A 20860-nucleotide genomic window follows, 5' to 3' on the forward strand; every position below is an offset into this window, starting at 1 on the left:
TGCACCTTCAATGCACAAACAGCCTCCTTTCCCTACCTTCCTACCCAGATCCCAACCTTTGTACCGAGGTTCCCAGCCACATTGCCCCTTTCCTCAGTTTCCCAAACCACCACCTCATTCCCACTGCATACTGCTCTGTGGCAGTCTCTTTGCAGGTGCATTTGTCTTGTCAGCTGGACCTAACTCACCTCGCTGTTGTACCCACAGATGCACGAACATGGAGGAGGTCAAGTGTGGTGGGCTGGATGGAGCTGGATTGATTGACCTTGAGGTGGGCTAGTTTGACTTGACCTTCACTCCAGAATTAGACTCCTTGAACCAAAGTTCTGGGAAATTGGGCAAACCATTCAGCACTCAGGATTTTAGTCTGTTGTGATTTTGCTTGTTGTTGTTGTTGCTGTTGTTTTGGTTTGTGTGTGTGTGTGTGTGTGTGTGTGTGTGTGTGTGTGTGTGTTTGGTTGGGTTTTGTTGTTGTTGTTGTTTTGGTTCTGGTTTTGGTTGTTTGCTTGGTTGCCTGGCTAGCCATATTCTCATTGGCTAGTTGGGCAGCTGGCCTTAAGTCATTTCATTTGAAAGCAGCTCTCTGCTCAGAAGGCTAATTTCTAAGGAGTCCGTTTTCTGTAAACTGACCATCAGTAGATGGTGACCTGGAGCTATAAGAAGAGTTATAGAACATCCCATGAAATGGACCAGAATCCTGCTAAGGACCAGAAGATGCTCAAGCCCAAGCCCTGCATAGCCACTTGAGAGTATCCATGGCAACCCTGCCCTTTGAGAGTTAGGAAAAGTTAAGGTTATTCACCCTCACTAAGCCCAGAGCTTGCATCGCGGTCCACATCCACAGTATCAGGGCAGAGGGTGTCCAGCTCCCTGGACCCCTTGCCCTCCTCCAGCCCAGAATCAAAGTTTGACTAAAGCTCAGTCTTTGCTTTATAAATCTCTGCCTCTTAATGATGGCTTCAAGGCTGAGGGGAAAAGGGACCATTAAACTCACTGAATAAGTTAATGGGGCAGAGAGAATCTATTTCGGAGCCACCCCAGGCTATTTTCCTCTGGAGCTAAAGCCTGAATAAGCAAAAAGAAAAAATTAAAACCATAGAGCACATTGCCAATAAATAACCCCGGGTGTAATCTCTCAGCAGCTAGGACTTCATTTGTGGTGATATCATAAAGCAGGTCTGTCACAAAGCACCTCCATTTCAGAATTTCTACCTGAAGTTCTGACTGGGGCCCTTCCCTCCCAGTGTCTACAACAGAATGATGCAATGCTGTTTACTCTCCAGGCGCTGTCCAGCCCGCCACTGTCCAGCCCACCATTGTCCAGCCCGCCACTGTCCAGCCCGCCACTGTCCAGCCCACCACTGTCCAGGCCGCCACTGTCCAGCCAGCCACTGTCCAGCCCACACTGTCCAGGCCGTCACTGTCCAGCCAGCCACTGTCCAGCCCACCACTGTCCAGCCTGCCACTGTCCAGCCTGCCACTGTCCAGCCCGCCACTGTCCAGCCTGCCACTGTCCAACCAGCCACTGTCCAGCCAGCCACTGTCCAGCCTGCCACTGCCCGGCCAGAAGTTTCCTTAGGGCTCATAAGAAGAAGCTGCCTCCGCAAAGTAAACACAGAGAAACTCACACTATATCTCATCAGATAAACTCAAACCCCTTCAGACCTCCTGCTGTAGAGATACCCCACAACCAAGGAGGCTCAGCTCAGCTCAACCATCTCCAGCCATCTCCGCTTGCACCCTGGGCCTGCAGCTCTCAAGACCCCAAATCTCACTCTCTCTCTTCTTTATACCAAGTGAATACCAGATGTCGGTTTCTTTGTCTTGGACACCTGCACTTCTTGAGAAAACCTCTTGCTTTCCTTCCTCCTCCTCCTCCTGCTCCTCCTCCTCCTCCCTGCTTCCTTCCTTCCCAAACTCTCCTCCCCCTCTCCCTCTTCCCCCCTAAACCCTTGACAGTTTCCCACTCCCTAAGCTCACTTCCCTGCCCTATTCCCGTGAGGAACCTTCACTTCCCACTGTCTGCCTAGAACAAAGCAAGAAACCAGAGTCTTAGGGCAGGGAAAACACAAATAATTAAATAAGCCAGAGCTCCTGTTGGTAAATGTTGAGTCCCACTAGACACACGTTGTTTACTCTTTAATATTTAAACATGGTAATTAAATCTCTGAATAAACAAATATATTTTAGCAAGTGTTCCTGGCTGGAATTCTGTCACCATGCCCCTAGGTGCCTTTCAGACTAGGCTAAGTCTTCTAAACTACTGCCATATGTTGGCAAACCAGGTAGGGATCACTGCACTAGCCCAGGAACTCTGGAATTCCAGCCAAGAGAAAATGAACACCCCTTAGCACATCACCCCTAGAGATGCCAGGGTGTCCCTGAACATGAACCTCCCTGACCTTCCAAAGGTCCCCAGGCGCCTGTCTCCACTAGATGCTCTGTTCAGACATGGTGTATCCTAGCACTTACTTAGCAAAGCACATCCCAAGCACTAGAGGAGTAGACACATAAGACAATACCCTACCCCACTCCTCAAATGTCTCACAATCATTTATTTTGCTTTTTGTTGAGAAGTTCCATGTAACTCAGGCTGGTGCCAACCCCGTTATGTAGCCGAGGCTAGACTTAAACTCCTGGTCCTTCCTCCATTTCCCAACTGTTGGGTTACAGCACGTGCCAGCAAACCTGGCACTCACACCAACTCTATGAGAAGCACAAATTCACCAGGCTTTACATAATCTGTGTCTCCAGCCGGGATGGACTGCTTTCAGCTCCCTCGCTGCCCCGTTCCCAGGATTCTCTTTCTTCCGGTTGTCCCTTCCACCTAAAATAACACCATCTCCTCTGCCATCTCTGTGTGGCTAATGTCCCCTCATTCTCTAGCTTACTGTTTAGCTGTCTTTTCATCTAGAAGCGGTTTCCATGTACCCTACCCCTGGATGGAGAACCTTCCTATGGAATCCATGCTGCCTTGCCCTTCTCTGCCCAGTCCACACTCATCTCCTAGGATAAAGTGGAATCGCTGCCTCTTTAGCAGGGAAAATCCTCTGAGACTTCCTATTTCAGTAGGATTAACACCCAGCCCTTTCCCACAGGACTCCCAACGAAACCACCACAAGAAGACACTGGCCCAGGGGACTTGTCTGGCTTCCCTCTAGGATGCATGAAGGGATCTAGCTTTGGTCTCTGTGTGTGGGGGTGCAGTTCCAAGCTAGAACACATCTCCCCAGGGGGACAGCCCCTCAAGAAGCACCCGCTGCCGGCCTGGCCTTGGCCTCGCAGTGTTAGCGTCCAAATGGGCACTGAGAACACCAGCGTATCCTTGGGCTGGGATTTCTGAGAGGTAGGGATCCCAACTCTGCCACCTTGCCAATGGGTGGACTTGAGCAGAGCTGCCTTCAACTGCTCATCTGCAAGTCATAGACTCAATGCTCCCAAAGACTCAGTAGGAGTCCTGTAAACAAGCCTCTTCCAACCCAGGTCAACCACAAGCTTTCCTGGATGTCAACTGGTAGGACTTCCACAAAAAGAGGCCAGGCCGGGCTGTGTCTTGGAAAGTTAGACATACTCAATACACATCCCAGAGATCCCCACTCCCGGGAAAGGACCTGGGAGAAACGAAAACATATGTTCACCATAAGTCTCGCGCAAGAATAGTCACAGTGGATCCAGCCACGAGGCCAAAACTAGAAGCAGCCCACGGATTCCAAAAACAGAACAGATAAACCCAGGTCGACCACATGGTATATAATACTACACAGCCATAAAAAGGAATCCGACGCCGTTATCTACAGCACGTGGGTGGGTCTCAACACCATGTCATTCTCGCCAACTGGGAATTACATGATTCCACTTGTATGAAGCTGTGGGTCAGACATAAGTAATCTATTGTTGATAAGCTCAAACCCAGTGGTCACCTCTGAGGACCTAGTAGCAGACACAGACTAGGAAGGGATGTGAGGGAACTTTCCAGGGGTTAGTTTTGTCCTGGATCTGGGTGGGTGTGGGGACTGCCAATGCACAGGCATTCAAGAGGACTCAGGGAGTAGACACTGAAGATGGGGCATTTTGCTGGATATAAATGGCGCCTGAGGTTAAAACACTACTGGGCTCCAGCTGGATGGCATACATGCTCAAGTATTTAGACAGCACTTATTAACATCTACCATGTCTCTAAAATACACCATGAAAGTAGAATAAAGCCAGAGAGGGGAGGCTGAGGCAAAATGGCTATTGAGATACACAGCCTTAAATGGTTGATCATCCTGCTTTCGCCTCCCAAGCACTGGATTACAGGTGTGTTCTGCTAAAGCTGATAGATACATCATTGACTTTAGGAGAAGCCACGCCCACTGGGCTTTACATGGCATGCCTGTCCCTCCTTCCCAAGCCACAGACACACATCACCATGTGACGGCGCATCAACAAGGTGTCTGACTGTAAGCCAAGGACAGAGACCTGGGAACAAAATGGCCCCACTGACACCTTGACCTTGGATATCTAACCATGGGGAAACTCATATCTGTCATTTAAGTTACTTAGGCTGTGAAGTTTTGTGATGTCAGTTTTAGCTGATTTCAATGTTACTTTTGTTTTAATTTTCAAATGTAGTGGGTATAATGCTTTTGTTACTTCGAGGTTCTAGAGTTCTATTTTAATAGATATGAAAAATGAAGGATTATATGTTGAAAATATTTCCTACCTATGACCTAGAACATTGTCATTTGCTGAGTGCTAAGATAAAATAAGATAAACAGAATGAAAAGGTGGACCGTTCAAAGTAGACGTATTCTCAGGAGGCTAAGCAAGATTTCAAGTTCAAGGCCAGCCTGGGATATGTGTGAGTTACAGGCCAGCCTGAATAACTTAATGAGACATGGTTTCAAAATAAAAGGAGAAAAACAGGCTTGAAGATGTAGCTACAGTGGTGGTGTGCTTGCCTAGCATGCTCAAAACTCTAGATTTCATTCCCAGCATTACACAAATAAGAAAACATTACAATTAACTTTAAAGCCCTGTACATACCCTGCTCTCCTCTCCTCTCCTGGACACCAAGGCACTCGTGAAACTGACTTATGCTGAGTTACCAATTGCATTGTTTTACCACATTACTGTGATCATAAACAGTACATTATAGCTGTTAGCCACTGATCTATTGTGTAGTGTCTTAGTTAGGGTTACTACTGCTATGATGAAACACTGTGACCAAACATGAGTTGAGGAGGAAAGCGTTTCTTTGGCTCATACTTCCACATCACTGCTCATCATCATCAAAGGAAGTCAGGACAGGAACTCAAGCAGGGCAGCAGGAACCTGGAGGCAGGAGCTGATGCAGAGGCCATGGAGGAGTGTTGCTTACTGGCTTGTTCCTCATGGTTTGCTCAGTCTGCTTCCTTATAGAACTCAGGACCACCTCCCCAGGTCTGGCTCCAACAACAATGGGCTGGGCTCTCCCAAATGAATCACTAATTAATAAAAATGCTCTCTAGGCCTGCCCATATCCCTATCTTACTGAGGCTTCCTCCTCTCCAGTAACTATAGTTTGTGTCAAGTTGACATAAAACTAGCCAGCATACATATATAGTATGTAGAGGTTCTTAATCAGCATTGCTACATTGCTGTATGGACAACAATGTTTTCTCTTTCCTGCAGGAGTCCGTCATTTTCCTATGACGTGACTCTCTTCTAGATTCAAATGTCACCTGGTAATGTCTCGGCTTATTTTGCTTTTGCATATGCTGCTACAATAAATGTGGGAACCCAGGCTCTGCAGTAAACTTGGGTCTGAATCTTCACAGCCATCCATACCTGTAGCCTTACAGCAGTGCATCTCTCTCTCTCTCTCTCTCTCTCTCTCTCTCTCTCTCTCTCTCTCTCTCTCTCTCTCGGCCCCCACTTCATCTGTACCACGAGAACAGTGCTTATACATGTGGTTATGATGTTGATTAAGTGAGCTACTATGTGAGCTGTGCCAGGTGCACAAAAAGCAGTCAACAAATGGCAGCTGCATTTACTACATGCTCCAGGGACTGAGAGAATAATCCCAAAACAGGGTCTGGAGAGCAAAGATGAGACTAGAGCAATGGGAAGAGCCCAGATGAGCACCCAGACCCCAAACCTCTGGGCAGGAAACGCTTGGGAAGGGAGAAGGAACGGTCAAGTTGGCCAAGGGCTCTGGGATTCCTAGAGGAGGATCATGGGAGGCAAGCACCAGAGAGATGTGCTCAAACCCAAAAGGCTCCAAACACGACAGAACCCCAGTCTTTATCTTGTGGACAACCTGGAGACAAGAACGCCTCCTGAGCTGCAGTTATACAGTAATGTCCCCCGTGTCTCAGATGAGAAAGGGCATTCTGTACAACACAATTATTCTTTTATCAGGCAGCTACACACATCAACCCACACAGGTGAGTGGTCATGTGCAGCCCTGAGGAGAAAGGTGAGTGAATGTGGACTAAGGCAGGTCAGGGTAGAGCCAGGTACAATGTTTTGGACACAAGAGAATGGAGGAAACAGAAGGTACCTGACATCATCTTAAACCCTGTCAGAGCCTGTTGGGAAGTAGTAGGCTGCTGTTCTTTGAAGAGGGAGGCTTTAAGACTTCTAACAGTCTGGGAAAATATTCATAAAAGTCTTAAGCAAAATGTAAAACCACCTTTGAGCTAACTCTAGACTGTACGGCTCAAGAGCCGCAGGCGTGAACAGCCACACTCCAAGTGTGGCTATACCCCTGCAGCTTGTGATCCCCAGACTACAAATTCTCAGGCGAGAAGCAAATGTTTGGGATCATAAATCTTGCACATGCATGTGCAAGAAAACACACACACACACACACACACACACACACACACACACGAGCACACCTAATCTAAAAATGTGAAGTATAAAAGGCTCCAGAGCACTAATCTGACATGAGCTATGGAATATTCTGCATGATGAAACGTCGGTTCATGAACCAAATTATTAAAAAATATAGCATAAATAACCTTCAGGCTATGTGTACTAGGCATATATGAAACATAAATGTATTTCATGTTCAGACTTGAGTCTTAGCCCCAGGATATCTTGATTTATATATATGCAAATATTACCAAATCTGAAAGCAGTCTGAGATTCAAAGCAATTGTGATCCCAGGCTATGCAGAGGAGAGGTAGACGGCAGTGCTAGTGCCTGTCTCAGGAGCCTCTAATGGGCATGGAAAAGGCTTGAACTAAAAGCGCCCTTGACCTTAGAATTGCTCCTGGAACACAGTCACTCTCACTGTGCATGAATTCAAGCGTCCCTAGAAGATTTTTCCAATAAGTGAGGAGCAGAGCTCAGGGTCCATGGAAAGACAGAAAGGAATGAAAATGGAATACCCAACTCCAGGGGCAGGCACAGGAACCGTCACCAAAATGAGAAGTCTTCTGCAGAGCTTGGGGACATGCAATGAGCTTGCTCTAGTCTATAGACGTGTATTCCTAGGAGTTCACCACAGGGACACAGCAGAAGGAGCCATGTCAGCGTCATGTGTCACATGACCCTCTTAGGTAGGTAAGGACTCATAATAGATGGTGGTAGAGTGGAGACTGCACAGAAAACCTCAGGACAGAGTAGCCTAGACTGTACAAGGGACAGGAGTTGGGCTGGTGGGCTTGTAGTCACCACCCTGGGGTGGGGCTTGAGGATCAGGAAAGATTGAAGGGTCATTCATTTCTGTGAGGATAGAAAATAAGTGCACAAAATTAATCTTAGATGGAAGTCAGGAAATCTGTTCCCCTGGGACCAATGTGCAGAGAAGGAAGGTGGGGCATGATCAGGTTCGTTCAGGCTACAGAGTGCACCAAGATTCTGAGAAAGGGGACTGGAGCCCTCGGCTGCCATAGCACATGGGCCTCCTCTATTCCTCCTGCCCAGGCTCACCTCTACCGCATCTCGTTTCTGACTCCACACACCCTCTGATGGAATTTCTTTACAGAAACTTGGCTCTGAGAGTCTAAAAGGATCTGCTGTACCACCTCTGGCCAACTCCTATCCTTTAAGGTAGATCCTCAGTAGCAGGGTCCAGAGACCAAGAGATGCTCAACCTTGTACATCCTAAACCAACAGAGACAATACAGCCTGTGTCTGATCATCCCTCACATTGCTTTGTCATGGCTTCCTCAGAAACAGCTGGCCCATCACAGGCCCTCAAATAACACACGCTCAGCAAATGCCCACGTGGATATGCGAATAAATAGGTGCCAGGGATATCTGTCCACCTGAGCACATACAGATCTCTAGCATCATATTGTGCCCTGTCTCCTTCTAGATCCCTGGGATTTCCTTCTAAGCAAGTCACTTGTCTCCAGAGCTTTGTTTCACATAGACAGAGAGTGACAGAGGAGAAGTGGAACTCAACTTCCTTGTCTTCCTAAAATGCCATGGGCCTTCTGAGGGTAACAGCAGGGCCAGTGGATCAACTCCACAGCCAAGAGAGGTACCAACCATGTAACTCACTATACTGAGAGCCAACATTCAGAGCATCTGAGACAGGCAGGTGGAAGATGTCAAAATCTCCATTTGGGAACATTATGCTCTGTCTACCTCAGGATATCCACAATCTCTGTCTCTCTGTCTCTGTCTCTGTCTCTGTCTGTCTCTCTGTCTCTGTCTCTCTGTCTCTGTCTCTGTCTCTCTGTCTGTCTCTGTGTCTCTCTCCCTCTCTCTCTCTCTCTCTCTCTCTCTCTCACACACACACACACACACACACACACACACACACACACACACACTTTCCTCTGAACTTTTCATTAGATGAAATACCCTTCCGAAGAGTTGCAGATCATCTGTTTAGTTTTATGACCCAAGAGGGAATAATAATGTTTATTTTCTCCAAGTTGGGCCCCAGGGCATAGCATCGTGTCAGGCCTGTGACTGGTGCCATGGGCTGGAACGACAAATACTGGATTCCCTCTCTTCTGTTTCCTACAACTAGAAGAGCAAGGCTGACCCTATTAGCACATCTGTCCACTCTTCCTCCATAGCCTAGTTGCTAGGAGGGTCTGGACAAATAAGGCCAGTGCCAGACACCTGGGTACCACACAGTCTATGCCCAGCCACAGCTCAGTTTTCACAGTGGAACAAAATGTCAACATCAGGCCCTGTCAGCCCTTTGTCTACTGTGTACTTTGAAAACTGACCTTGGGGAAATGATCCCTATCAGTCAACATCTACCCCAAGGACAGAGCCAGAAGACCCTATAGAGCACAGAGGCCTCCCATGAAAGAGGGAGGGCTACAGCCAGACACTTTCAATCCCAAGACCCAAACACTTCCTGGCAATCCTCTTGTCACTACTAGGGGTTGTGAGGGGCTCTCGCTCCAGGTCTATGCTACTCCCTCCTGAGTGCATTCAAGACAAGGTGTCTGCCAAGGGAATATAGCTCGCCCGCCCCCACCGCCATGCTCCTCCCACCTCCCTCATGTTATTTCCCACTCAGTGTCTTCTCACCACATTTGTTAAAATGACTGCCACTTAAGAGGTGGCAGGGAGTCAGAAACACAATCTGGAGCAAAGCTGATATTAAATAACTTCCTGAGCCTACATGCCTGCCAACGTTCCCTCCTGGGTCTCAGGTACATGCATAAAGAGGGGAAGAGGGGTATGAATCCAGAGTTCCAGCCTCAGGACCACTCCTCTGCTGAGAGAAGGCTCAGCAAAGCCTGAGGTTTAGCCATTATCAACAGGAGGCCTTTGTTTGACCCCACTTCACCCCCATTCACACCAAGCAAAGGATACAGGATCATTCTGGAAGCACTCTCTAGCCAGTTAGGTAGACCCCCACTGTTCAGATAGATACACTGACCACACGACCTCCAATCTCTTAGCCAGGGCCAATCAGACATATTAAAACTCCTCCAAAATACAAACACCCACCACAGAAAGATGGTGGAGAGGGAGGATAGGAAAGAGGAGAGAAACCATAGGAAATGCCAAGAATGGTCTGAACATTAGGTGCCAAGATTGAGTTAGTCCATTTGTGACTTCTTCCTACAGATCCAGGCAAGAAACACCACTGACAGGTCACCATGCCAACAGCCTCAGCAAATTCCATTGATGGATCCTTTGAATCTGGTATCCCCTGGCCCAGAGCCCACCTCATCTGACTGACCCCAGCAATATCCAACACCTACCCAATGCTTGCTGTTCCAGCCACTTGGTAGCGCTGCCTCCCCCAAATCCCAGTGAATTGGAACCACAGAATATTTGAAATATTGAAACCTCACAGGATTTCTTGGTCATGGCCTAACTATCCTCCTTCCGGAAGAAGACAGGCCAGTCACTGAGAATCCACTGTGTTCCAGACTTTCCACACATCATGCAATTTAATCTCTGTGGCAACTTCTCACAACCACACCTCCTGGTAACACCTCACCTTTCAGGTGGAAAAAAAATGGTACACAGAGAAGCTAAGTAACTTTACTCATCATTTAAACAAGCAAGAAGGGCACAAATTGGAAGCCTTAATTTGACACCAAATTTAACGATCTTTTTGCACTGCACAAATAGACCTCCCTTGAGACCTCAGTCAGCTCGATGAGCCATGGTTAAATCAAGCTGGTTGGCCATGACCTCAGAGCTGCTGGCATCTGCGAAGAGACCAGGTGTGGCGCAGACTTTTCTCAAAGGAGCAATCACAATAGGCTACATAGCGCCTACAGAGCAGAAATCGTGGTCTAGTGCCCTCTTGTGGCTTAACATGGAACTGGAACGAATATACTTGATTGATATGCTTGGGCAGGGGTATTTGAGGTTGCTCCTACCACGTTGAAAACCTAAATTCTTCCTACCAGGGCAAGTCCTGCCCGCCCCCAGCCCCCTATGGCCAGATTTGATCGAAGTAACCAAAAGGAAATCCACTAGTGAATGCCAAATGATATGGGGCAATGAAACAGTGTGGCACAGTATTGAGCTGAGGCTAGGTGCTTCTAACTTAGCCTGGTCAAAATTTTCCATCATGCAAACTCCTGGGGTTGGAGATGGGGAAGGCAGTCAGGGGAAAGGCTTAGCCTGGAGCACCCCGACACTCGGTAGGCCAGATGTGTGTCGTATCACTAGGAAGCATATTCTCCCTGTCTTGGTGACAGACACAAGCCTCAGCTGCTATTTTGTCCCATTCCTAACACGTACACTGTGGTGGCTCTCCTCCTGCCCCCTGCAGCTGTTTCTAGGTGCTGGCTACCCTCACAACATCCTTTAATCCATATCTCCCAGAGCCCCCCCCCAAAAAAAAATGTCACTGCTTCCCCACCTCCTACAAGCTTCCCCTGTTCCACTCACCAGACAGCCTCTGTGTACCCAACCATTGTAGGAAAGGCACCTCACAACCCAGCTGGCCCAATTTTCAGTCTCAGACCTATGGAATGACTTGCCGGCTCCAAAGGCAACAGAGGCAAGAAAGTTCGCTGAGAGCTACACTGAGCTGCCTCCCAGGGAGAAGACCAACTGACAAGCTGGGGGCATGGGAACTATTCTAACTGAACCCCTAAGAGGAGATGAATCTGTTAGGGCGTGGAAAGTGAACAGGATGTGGAAAATACCAGAAGTGGGAAGAACAGATGAAGGGCATGAAAATATCCTTGCTTGTGAAGATGCCGGTCTGGAATGCTGTGATGGGAAGAGAGGGAGAAACAAGAGGAAAACAGCATCAAGAGCCTTACCCAGCCCATACGCAGTCTCGCTGCCTCACTGCCTTCTTACAGCTAGCAACTCTGGAATTTTTTTATTATTGTCATTTTCATATGAGGAAACTAAGAACCAAAAAAAAAAAAGAAAGAAAGAAAGAAAGAAAAAGAAAGAAAAGAAAAGAAATTAAATAGTCAGTCCAGGACACTGCTGATAAGTGGCAAGGTCACAATCAGAAGCTTCATTTTGTAATTTCCATCAATACATGGCTGTTCGTGCAAAGGACTCCAGCTATGTTAAGAGTGCTGCGAGTGTTTGCCCTGTTCCTGCTTTTAAAAGTGCCTCAGCCTTGAAAACAAATAGCCAAAATAAGTTGGTGGGCAAAGATGGGTCACGTGAAAGAAGGCCACATCTGTATCCCTGGGCCAGTGATACTGGCGTTTGGGAAAGAGACGGGCCCTGGGCCGGCAGGCTCAGCAGGGAACGGATGATCTAGACAGCTCGTACTGGTAACAAGGTCTGCCGGTGGACCTGTGAGCCCATGACATGGTGGACCTGTGAGCCCATGACATCAAACATTCTGCTCAAATACACGACTGCCTGGAACAGACAAGGACAAGTGGGTCCCAGTCGCTCACAGCAGGCAGCCACTAACTAGGTGACCAGTTTGAGGGCAGGAAAAGGTGAAAGCTTTTCTCATACTCAGGCGGGCAGATCCAAGTGCCTGAGCGGAAGGTGTGTGTAAAGCTGCTTCTAAGACTTCCTCTAAGACCCGGCCTCCAGTGTCACTACCAACTTTCAGTGTCCCCATCAATCCTGGTATTTTCCTGGGCAGGACCATATGTCCCTTTAGTTCATTTCCACTGTCTAAGCCAAAACTATGCTCCTTCCTGCTGCTTCCGCAACTGAGACGCGCCCTACAGCTTCTCTCACGGAGCTAGTGACCGCTAAGCTATAATACCCAGGCTGGAAGCCTCACATCCCGCAGACCACACAGATAGCACGAGAGTAGGGCCGCCTATACAGGGGAGCCCTCCCAGCCAGAAGCTTAGCCTTGACTCCTGGCAGGCTCCAAAAGCCGAGGCTGGCGATCCACTTGCCACTATCCCAGCTCCAGCTCTTTCACAGGGAAACCACCAGCCAAGGATCGACGAGTGCATCATGCTGCCCTCTGGCGGCCAGCGGGAGTCTACACGCAGAGCATCTCGGCAAGCAGGAAGGCAGTGGCTTTTAGGTTTGTTTACAGCAAACCCTCAGACGTGATGTGCAGGGAACACTAAGGAGAGGCACTTGTGTACAAAGACGCCCCCAGAAGCGCGCACACAGCACAATGTACTGCCTCAGGCAGCCGGTATTAGGACTTCGAGTCTAAAACTGCTCCCTTCGTTTCTCCCTCTCCAGGGAAACTCACCAATCTCCTGCCTCTGCAATTCCTAAGTCTCTGGTGCAGATGTCAAAGGGCAGAATGGGGAGGAGACCTAGGGCAGCGGGGAGAGGGGGGTGGCACTTGGGGGACCAGCATCCTTGTCTCCTTTGTGCTCCTAGCTCACTGGGGCATATCAATTCATCTGTCTGCCAAGTTCTTCCTCTGAAAAATTGAATTTAGCCCAAATTATTCCCCACCTCCTTTTCTTGATTTATGGTTCAAAGTCTTGATCTTCTTCCTAATTCAAATCCTCCCAGTCATCCAGAAATGGAAACGACCAACAGGGAGGGCACTAGGCTGTTCACAGAGCCTTCAAAAGAGGTGAGTCATACCCTCCATTTAATAACGCCCTGGGACCCTTCGGGAAAGAAAGAGTTAGCTGATCCCAGTTGCAATGGTAGAAACCGAGGCCTGAGAGGCAAATTCATACAGTCAGAGGCAGCAGCAGTAAGGTGTACCCAGCTATGCCTGGTACCCAGGTATGCATGGGGACAGTGGGTGTCATTTCTCATGGTCATGGCTTATCCTTATGGGAGACAGACGATATGTGTATTAGCAAGGAGGATGGAGAGTGAAGCAAAGGGGAAGGGTTTGGAGGGAGTGAAGACTACTAACTCACTGGGGCAGTAAGATGGGGGCCCATGGAAACCTGGGATTCCCCCCTTCAGGACTGACACTCCTACCATCAGCCTCCAGCTCCAGCCAAGCAGCTTTTCAGATTACTCGACCACACACCTTGCATCCAAAGACAGCTCTGATACCCTAAAGCTCTAAGAGAAGTTACCCAGCCCTCTCCTCCCCTATTCAGGCTCTCTGTCCATGAGCATCAGGAACATTGGCCTGATAACCAGGCTTTAACCCAGAAAGGAGATGGCCACCACCGCGCAGCAGGAATCTTCCTGAATCTCTGCCAGCGTGCACCTGGGCTGCTGTGGAGTCCATAGACCTCACAAGCCAGGAGAATGAGGGCAGTGCTTTGGGAACAGATCAGAGGAGAAACCAAAGCCTCCATCTCCATTAGAGGTCTGAGGCCTGGTCGCTCTGTTAAAAACCATCCTCCCAACCCTCCCCCTGACCTTCCCTGCAATACCAGCCAGGGCAGTCCTCACCCAGGGGGACCAGAAGGACAAGAAAGAAAGCCTTAAGGACTTCCAGATCTTCCATACCCATCCTCTTATCTCATTACTTCATCACAATAGTAATATATTCACATATGTGTACCTGTATATCTATGCATGTAGTCATATACATTTATGCATACATAACATACACCAAAATACAGACAATCAAATCAATATTTAAATGCCAGACCGTTTAAACACTCACTGGCTTGTGAAATCGCATTCCTCCTTTAGACTCAGTTTTCCCACCTGTAAACTAGACTGATGTGTATATTTAATTCACAAGGTTGGAACTGTGTCTGGGATACAGTAAGTGTTCAATAAATGATAACTATAATCATTTATCTTGCACTTAATGCTGTGATCTGTTATTGGCTGTTCTTAGTGTTCATGTCCTGACAGTTTTCTCTTCACCAGGCTGTGACACGGGACACTGAGTTTTAACAGTGCTCACCTACGTTGGTTATTGTTATCTTTATCTTACAGATAAGGAAATTCAGGCCCTTGGAAGCCAAGGGATTTGTCCACAGCAAGGGAGAAGCCAGACTGGGAAGAGCAGTGGGCAAGAGAAATTTCCCAGATGTCCAAGTCTGATGGTGATCTCCTGAATGTTCAACCACCCTAAGCCAGCTGACCCTTGTGGTGGAACAAGCCAGGCAAGGGCATGAGAGACAGAAGCTGAAGCCAGGGAAAGAGACTCCCAAAGCTGCTGAGTGCCCTGTTCCCCAGCCATCCATGTAAATAGCTCAGCAGAACCCTCGTTGAGTTTATTTCTAATTGGCGTGGGCTGCGGGCTGCAAGGAGCCCTGGGGCTGCCAGCTTCACATGGTTGCTGCCTCTAGGGACCCTGAATTTGGAAACATTGCCCCAGAGGGAGACACAGGCAAGGAAGACACTCTGGCTTTTACACAGTCCCCTAAACAGGAGTCAGGGTAGTACAGGAGGCCACACCAACCCCTAAGAAAGTCTCCCAATTCTCTAGGTGACTCAGCTGAGTCTCTTGTTATCATGGCCCTGAACCCTTGGGAGCATGAGGAAGGCCTTCCAGGTCCTCCAGCTCTGACTTCTGGGGAGCCTTACCTTATATTCAAGAGAAGCAGAAACTTTGAGGGAGGACTCCAGAGAACTCTCACTAGAGAGAACCACTTGCATTCTCACTCTTGATGGCCCGGGGCCATTAGAAGAAAGCCTGCACCCATGTCTAGCTACCAAAAAGTGTTTTCCAAAACAGAGGCCAGAGTGTAGGTCAGAGAACAGCAAATGAGTCTGACTGAGGTATCACACCAGATCACCAGAAAGATCTGGGTGACACAGCCTCCATCCAAGCCAGGCTTGGGCCAGATGCATGACACTCAGCCACCCTCTCCAAGTCCCTCAGAGCAGAATGGTGCTCTTCAGTCAAAAGAGCTTTCTGGCATAAAGTCCTCCACACTTCCCCTTAGGGAAAAAGGCCAATAGGATGCCCAGCTAAGGAAAGGGTCATCCCAAGGACAGTGGACCCAGAGGAACCAGACTGGCTGTGAAGGTGCACAGAGGAACAGCAGCCAGCTCTCCCTAACACCTCTAGTCCTTTCCATTGGAGACTCCATGGAAATCCAACTACCCACGACGTCAGTTCTGCTCTTGTTTTTGTTTGACGAATCTGTAAAGCGGGAATAATCAAGCCTGCCTATACAACTCGAACAGCTCTCGGAAAAGCAAGCTGACCGTAGACTGGGGCTTCTGACACAAATGCCTGGTGGGCATCTTCGTGGAGATGAGTCCACTGTGTAAGGCATCATTTAAGTGACAGCCTGGCTCCTGGAAAGGGTGCTAGCGGCTTTTGGGAGCTGCCTGGCCCCACTCAGCCTGGTCCCATCCTACACCCTATGTGTTCATACTCACTAGCAAACACCTTCAGTGAAGCATTGAGTGGAAGAGTGAAGAACCAAACTAAAGTCACCTCTCCTGCCCAGTAAACTCAGAGCCTTCCACTCACCACAAGGACACCATGTTGTTCTGATTGCTCATGGTTTAGCAATAAAAAATAATAATAATAATATCTCGCATCCCCCAAACACTCATATTTATTAAATTATTACATGCTTAGATATCTCCAATCCATACATTAAATATTAAATATCTCCTGCTGTAGGCAAGAATAATTTGATAGATGTTCTAATGTTTTCTCATCCGGTGGAGGCCTCCCTCCAGCAAACGGATGATATCTCTGCAAGGACATCTCCTGTAGGCCTGAGCCCAAGAGGTGGGAATGGGGGGCCTCATAGAGTCAGTTGCCCAACCTTTAAGGAAAAATGAAGGACCCTAAAACAGTGTGAAGTGTGGCATTTGGTCCAGGCAGCTGATGACAAATTGTGTCCTGTGTCACGAATTGTACCAAGTTCTGGTTGACCTGACTTTTCTAGGACTAGGGAAGGGGGATGGAGAAACGACAGTGGCTCACAGCCAGCGCAGACTCGCCTATGCCCTCCTCTTGGTGGTATCACAAGGTCACTCCAATCCCACAAGAGAGAGAGACCCTTCAAAGAGGCCTGGCTAAGCCCCCTGGGGGCTGTTTCCTGGCGCTGAGATGGCAGATGTCCAATTTGGAAGGGACACTCTGCCCCACGGCCTGGATTCATAGATTTACAGGCCCTGAGTGGCTGCAGCCTTCCAGAACATCTCAAGGCAGATGGGGAAAGCTGGGTTATAACTCACTGTGCCCTCTTCTTTTCTTACTCCTAGCCTGCCACTGTCCCCCAAAGACACATGATCCCTGCAAGAGCCACTCAATGGAGCACCTGAGACAGGAACCCCAGGTCACGGTGAAAATGTCATGACACTGGTAAGGGCCATACACAGGAAGAGACATGGATACTCACAGACCATGTACCCAAGACTCATCTGAGGTGGGGCCATCATCCTTTCCAGACATGAAGGATCAACAGGCAGAGTCTCAAGGCAGGGTATAGAGAGCAGCCAAAACCCTGCAGGACCCCAAGGAATCTCCCGGATTTGAGCTCAGCCCTCCTAAGCCTACTGTACAAGTAATCTCAAAGCCAAAGCCATTGGATTCCACTGGATTAGCTCAAACTATGATGTTCTCAGTGCCTAAGTAGCCTCAGAGCTGATGTCCATGGTCCCAGGGGTACTATGGAAGCTTAACTTGCTGGGCATACTGGAGCTGGGGATTCTGGATCATGGGACACGCAGACACCCACCAACAACCAAGCCTCAGTATAATGTCTTGCCACCAGACAAGTCCAGGGCCCCAGCTTTCCTCCTAGAAACAGCTCTATCCAGTGTCTATAACCATTTCTCTTCCAAATAGCACCTCCAAGACCTGTTTCACCTCTGCCTACCTCTCTCAGGTTTAATGCCAACCCTGGGGCTCGGAACACTTCACCCAACTACTAAGGCCTTGGAGCCTTTAAGGCACTGGTTCATACTTTAGCTAGGATCCCAGTTATCACTGGCCTTTGTCAAGGCTGGGTCATCCTTAATACCAAGGAGTCTCTAGGACAGAGCCCCCAGATGACCCTTCAGCCAGCAGAGAGTCTCTGAGGGAAAGGGGACTGGAGAAACTAAAAACCTGACAAACACTTTGAACCCTGTGGCAGTTCAGGCTGATAAACAGATGGTGGCTCAGTGGCCCCGGCCAAGAGTACATGGTCTTTACAAGCCCAGTCAACTGATCACAAGAACATCTGTCTACTTCCATCCTCTTTCAACCATTCAAAAGACACATCATCCCAAACCAATGCAACTCTGTAGGCCTGGCCTAAGAAGGCCGCCTAGACAACCCACCATCTTGGCCACCACCTTCCTGCCTTTGTGACGTCAGAGCCTGGTTGGGTGTGGCCGCCCATGGCCCCTTCTGGATGAGTTTATGGTGTATTAAGAGCCACGGTAGCAAAAGGATTGCTCTTTTGAACAGAAAGAGAACAGAAGGGAGGGAGGACTCTGGGAGGGAGGACTCTTTGGAGCAGCTGGACCATGACTGGATGGCAGCGAGACCAACACTTCTGCCCTGATGCCTCGCAGCTGAATCCGTCCTCTATTAACAAAGTGGCTGAGGAGGTAGAATCTCTTTTACCCAAAGCTCTGGATGGGTGCAGCCACCATGCCAGGAATTAGGGCCACCAGGAAACAACTCTTGTCTTTCTAAAACCTCGGCACAAAGAGTTCACTCTCAGAGGATGGACACTTTAGAGGAGCCCGAAAAGCTATCTCTCTATGCCCAGAATCTGTCCAATGGCATGCCATCACCCAGCGCTCACCCAGCGCTCACCCAGCACTCACGGGCAGTGACCCTCCTGACCCTGCATTTCTAGACACATATACCACAAAGGAGACTTTTCTGGGCCACGCTAAGGCTGCCCCCCCCCCCCGCCTCCGCCGCCCTGTGCTCCTCTTGGCCTTCAAGCCTCACCTCTTCCAGTAGGCCTGGGATATATGTTGCACAGACAAGTATTCAACGCTAGAATCAGACCATAGGCTTGGGAAAGGCTACCATGTTCCCCTTAATCTTCCGTGTCTTAAGGGGTAAGTTGAGACCAGGGCATGCTCTTCCCTGGATGAGCATGACTCCTCTCCCACCTTGAGGCTTTCTCTTTCTCTCTCTGTCTCTGGACTGGGAGGCTGGACCTTTTCCTGAGTTTAGTCAATACCAGACACAGACATAACAGGACACTAGGGGAAAGATGGGGTGAGGAAGGGTCATCCAAGCCCTGACCTCTGCCCTTCCCTACCACTTACTCTTTGGTATCTGATGGATTTAGGAGAGAGTCCAAAGCACGCACACAGAAGGACTCCCAGTCCACTCCCGGCTTGGATCTCCACAGACACTCTCCTCTAATGCCAGAAGGGAGCAAGAGGACAACTGTGTCTCCTCCTTTCCCCAGTGTCCCCAGGGGGGAAAAAAAAACAATCCCATTCCTCCCTGTGGAACTGCTTCCCAAGCCTCATATTTGGAAGCGTGACACCCCTGTGTGACCATAAAGAGCCTATCTGATTGTGGCCAACCCTGCCTCCCTGAGGGTTCCCGGGGATATACACATCCTTGATGCGGAGAACAAGCCAGACACAGCTCACTGGCTCCCAAACTCTCCAACCCTTGCCACATCCAATCACCTGAAAATCTCCATGCCCGGCTCCAGAGCACAAGCCACTACTAAGCTCTCCCCATCCATCCCTCCCACCAGGGGCCCCCAGATGGTACACTTCCAGGTACCAGGTACGAGCTTCCCCCTCCAGACCTCGTTCCCAGCATCCTCAGAGACTCTAGACATACACTGTGGCCTGCAAGGGAGTAGAGGCTCTCCCCTTGCCCTCCTCTCTCTCCTCCTTTCCCCTTGGCTGTCTATCTGATGATCCTTTGCCAGGCTGGAGATGGTGAGAAGTGGATAGCATAGCTAAGAGATGGGTCAGGCTTGTCTCCTGGGCCAGGAGTCAGGGGCATCTGCGGGGGTTGTCCATCCCCCTCAAAGTATAAGCTGCATGACCACAAGCTGTCTCCCTTAAACCAAGACGGCTGATGGGCTTTGGGGGAGCACAAGACTGCAGTTCCTTCAGGCTTTGTAGCCCCGGAGGAGGCAATGGCTGGAGCAAAGAGAAGACACACACTGAGAGGACAGTGTCCACAGCACACTGGGTCCCTTCTTGCTCTAGCCTATCCCCAAGGCAAAGAGCTACCCTAAATGCCTCCCTCAGAGCCTGGCCACCATACCACCCAGTCCTGGGGCTCCCAAGGGATGGGAGTCATGAGGCAAAAAAGCAAGGAGCTGTCTCCTGAACCTCTCAGGGCTATCCACACCCTTCTGGGGCAGCCCCGGGTGGTGGTCACCTGGCTGAGGGATAAAAGAAAGGCTGTGCAGGGTCCTGATGCCAGAGCTCTTCCTCTAGCTCCCTGGCAGGCCTCTGGCCCCCCATCCCTACCAAAGAAACACAACAACAAGAAAAGAGCAGGCCACCACCACAGGTCCCACTCCGACGGGGCAAAGCAGGCAAACGCCGCTGGGAGTTCAATTTTCGAAATAAACGGAACTGCAAAATTGTGGAAGAAAATTCATCCCCCTTCCCAAAACACAGGTCCCCCTCTCTCCCCTCCCTCTAGCAGCCTGACTCAGAATTATCCTGGGCAGTTACGGAAGCCCAAGCCAGGAAAGGGTCTGTAGGCGCCCAGATGCAGATGAGGGTGGGAAAGGGAGGGGGTGTCTTGGAAATGCCCAAAATGGTGTTGGAGAGGGCGGCAAGGGAAAGAAAAACCAAAGAGGTAGGCATCCATGACGGCCTGAACACCTCCGAAGTCTCCTCAGGAGCAGCCAGCTCCCAACTTGTTTACTTATTGGCATGTTTTGCTGTCTCCAAAAGGAAACAGTTAAAAAAAAATCAAGACTGGTTCTTAAGCAGTCCCTAGCTGTCACCTTCCCGCCTGGGCTAAGCTTTGCCTCTGCTGCCGCTATCTGCCACCGCCTGTCAGGAAAACGAGCCGCCTCTACTTTATTCCACTTGAGCGTGGCCAAACTGTTGCTATTTAGTGGGGGGCAAAGAACCCAATTCGCAACCTCGAAACGAGCCGACAGAGGGTGGGGGGCGGGGACAGAAGCTGGGCCCTGTGTGCCCTACGCCCGGAAGGGTCCTCTCCTGGGAGAGGGGCCCACCAGCATCATCGGATCACGCCTG

General features: G+C 49.4%; 1 protein-coding gene across 9 annotated transcripts in view; it reads right to left on the minus strand.

Moving 5' to 3' along the window:
- NTRK3 (neurotrophic receptor tyrosine kinase 3) overlaps positions 1–20860 on the minus strand; it is a 403447-nt gene that overhangs the window by 365725 nt on the left and 16862 nt on the right. The gene's annotated exons all lie outside the window — the stretch shown is intronic.

Source organism: Acomys minous (genome assembly GCF_964271855.1).
Source record: "Acomys minous genome assembly, chromosome: 2".
Taxonomy (NCBI): domain Eukaryota; kingdom Metazoa; phylum Chordata; class Mammalia; order Rodentia; family Muridae; genus Acomys; species Acomys minous.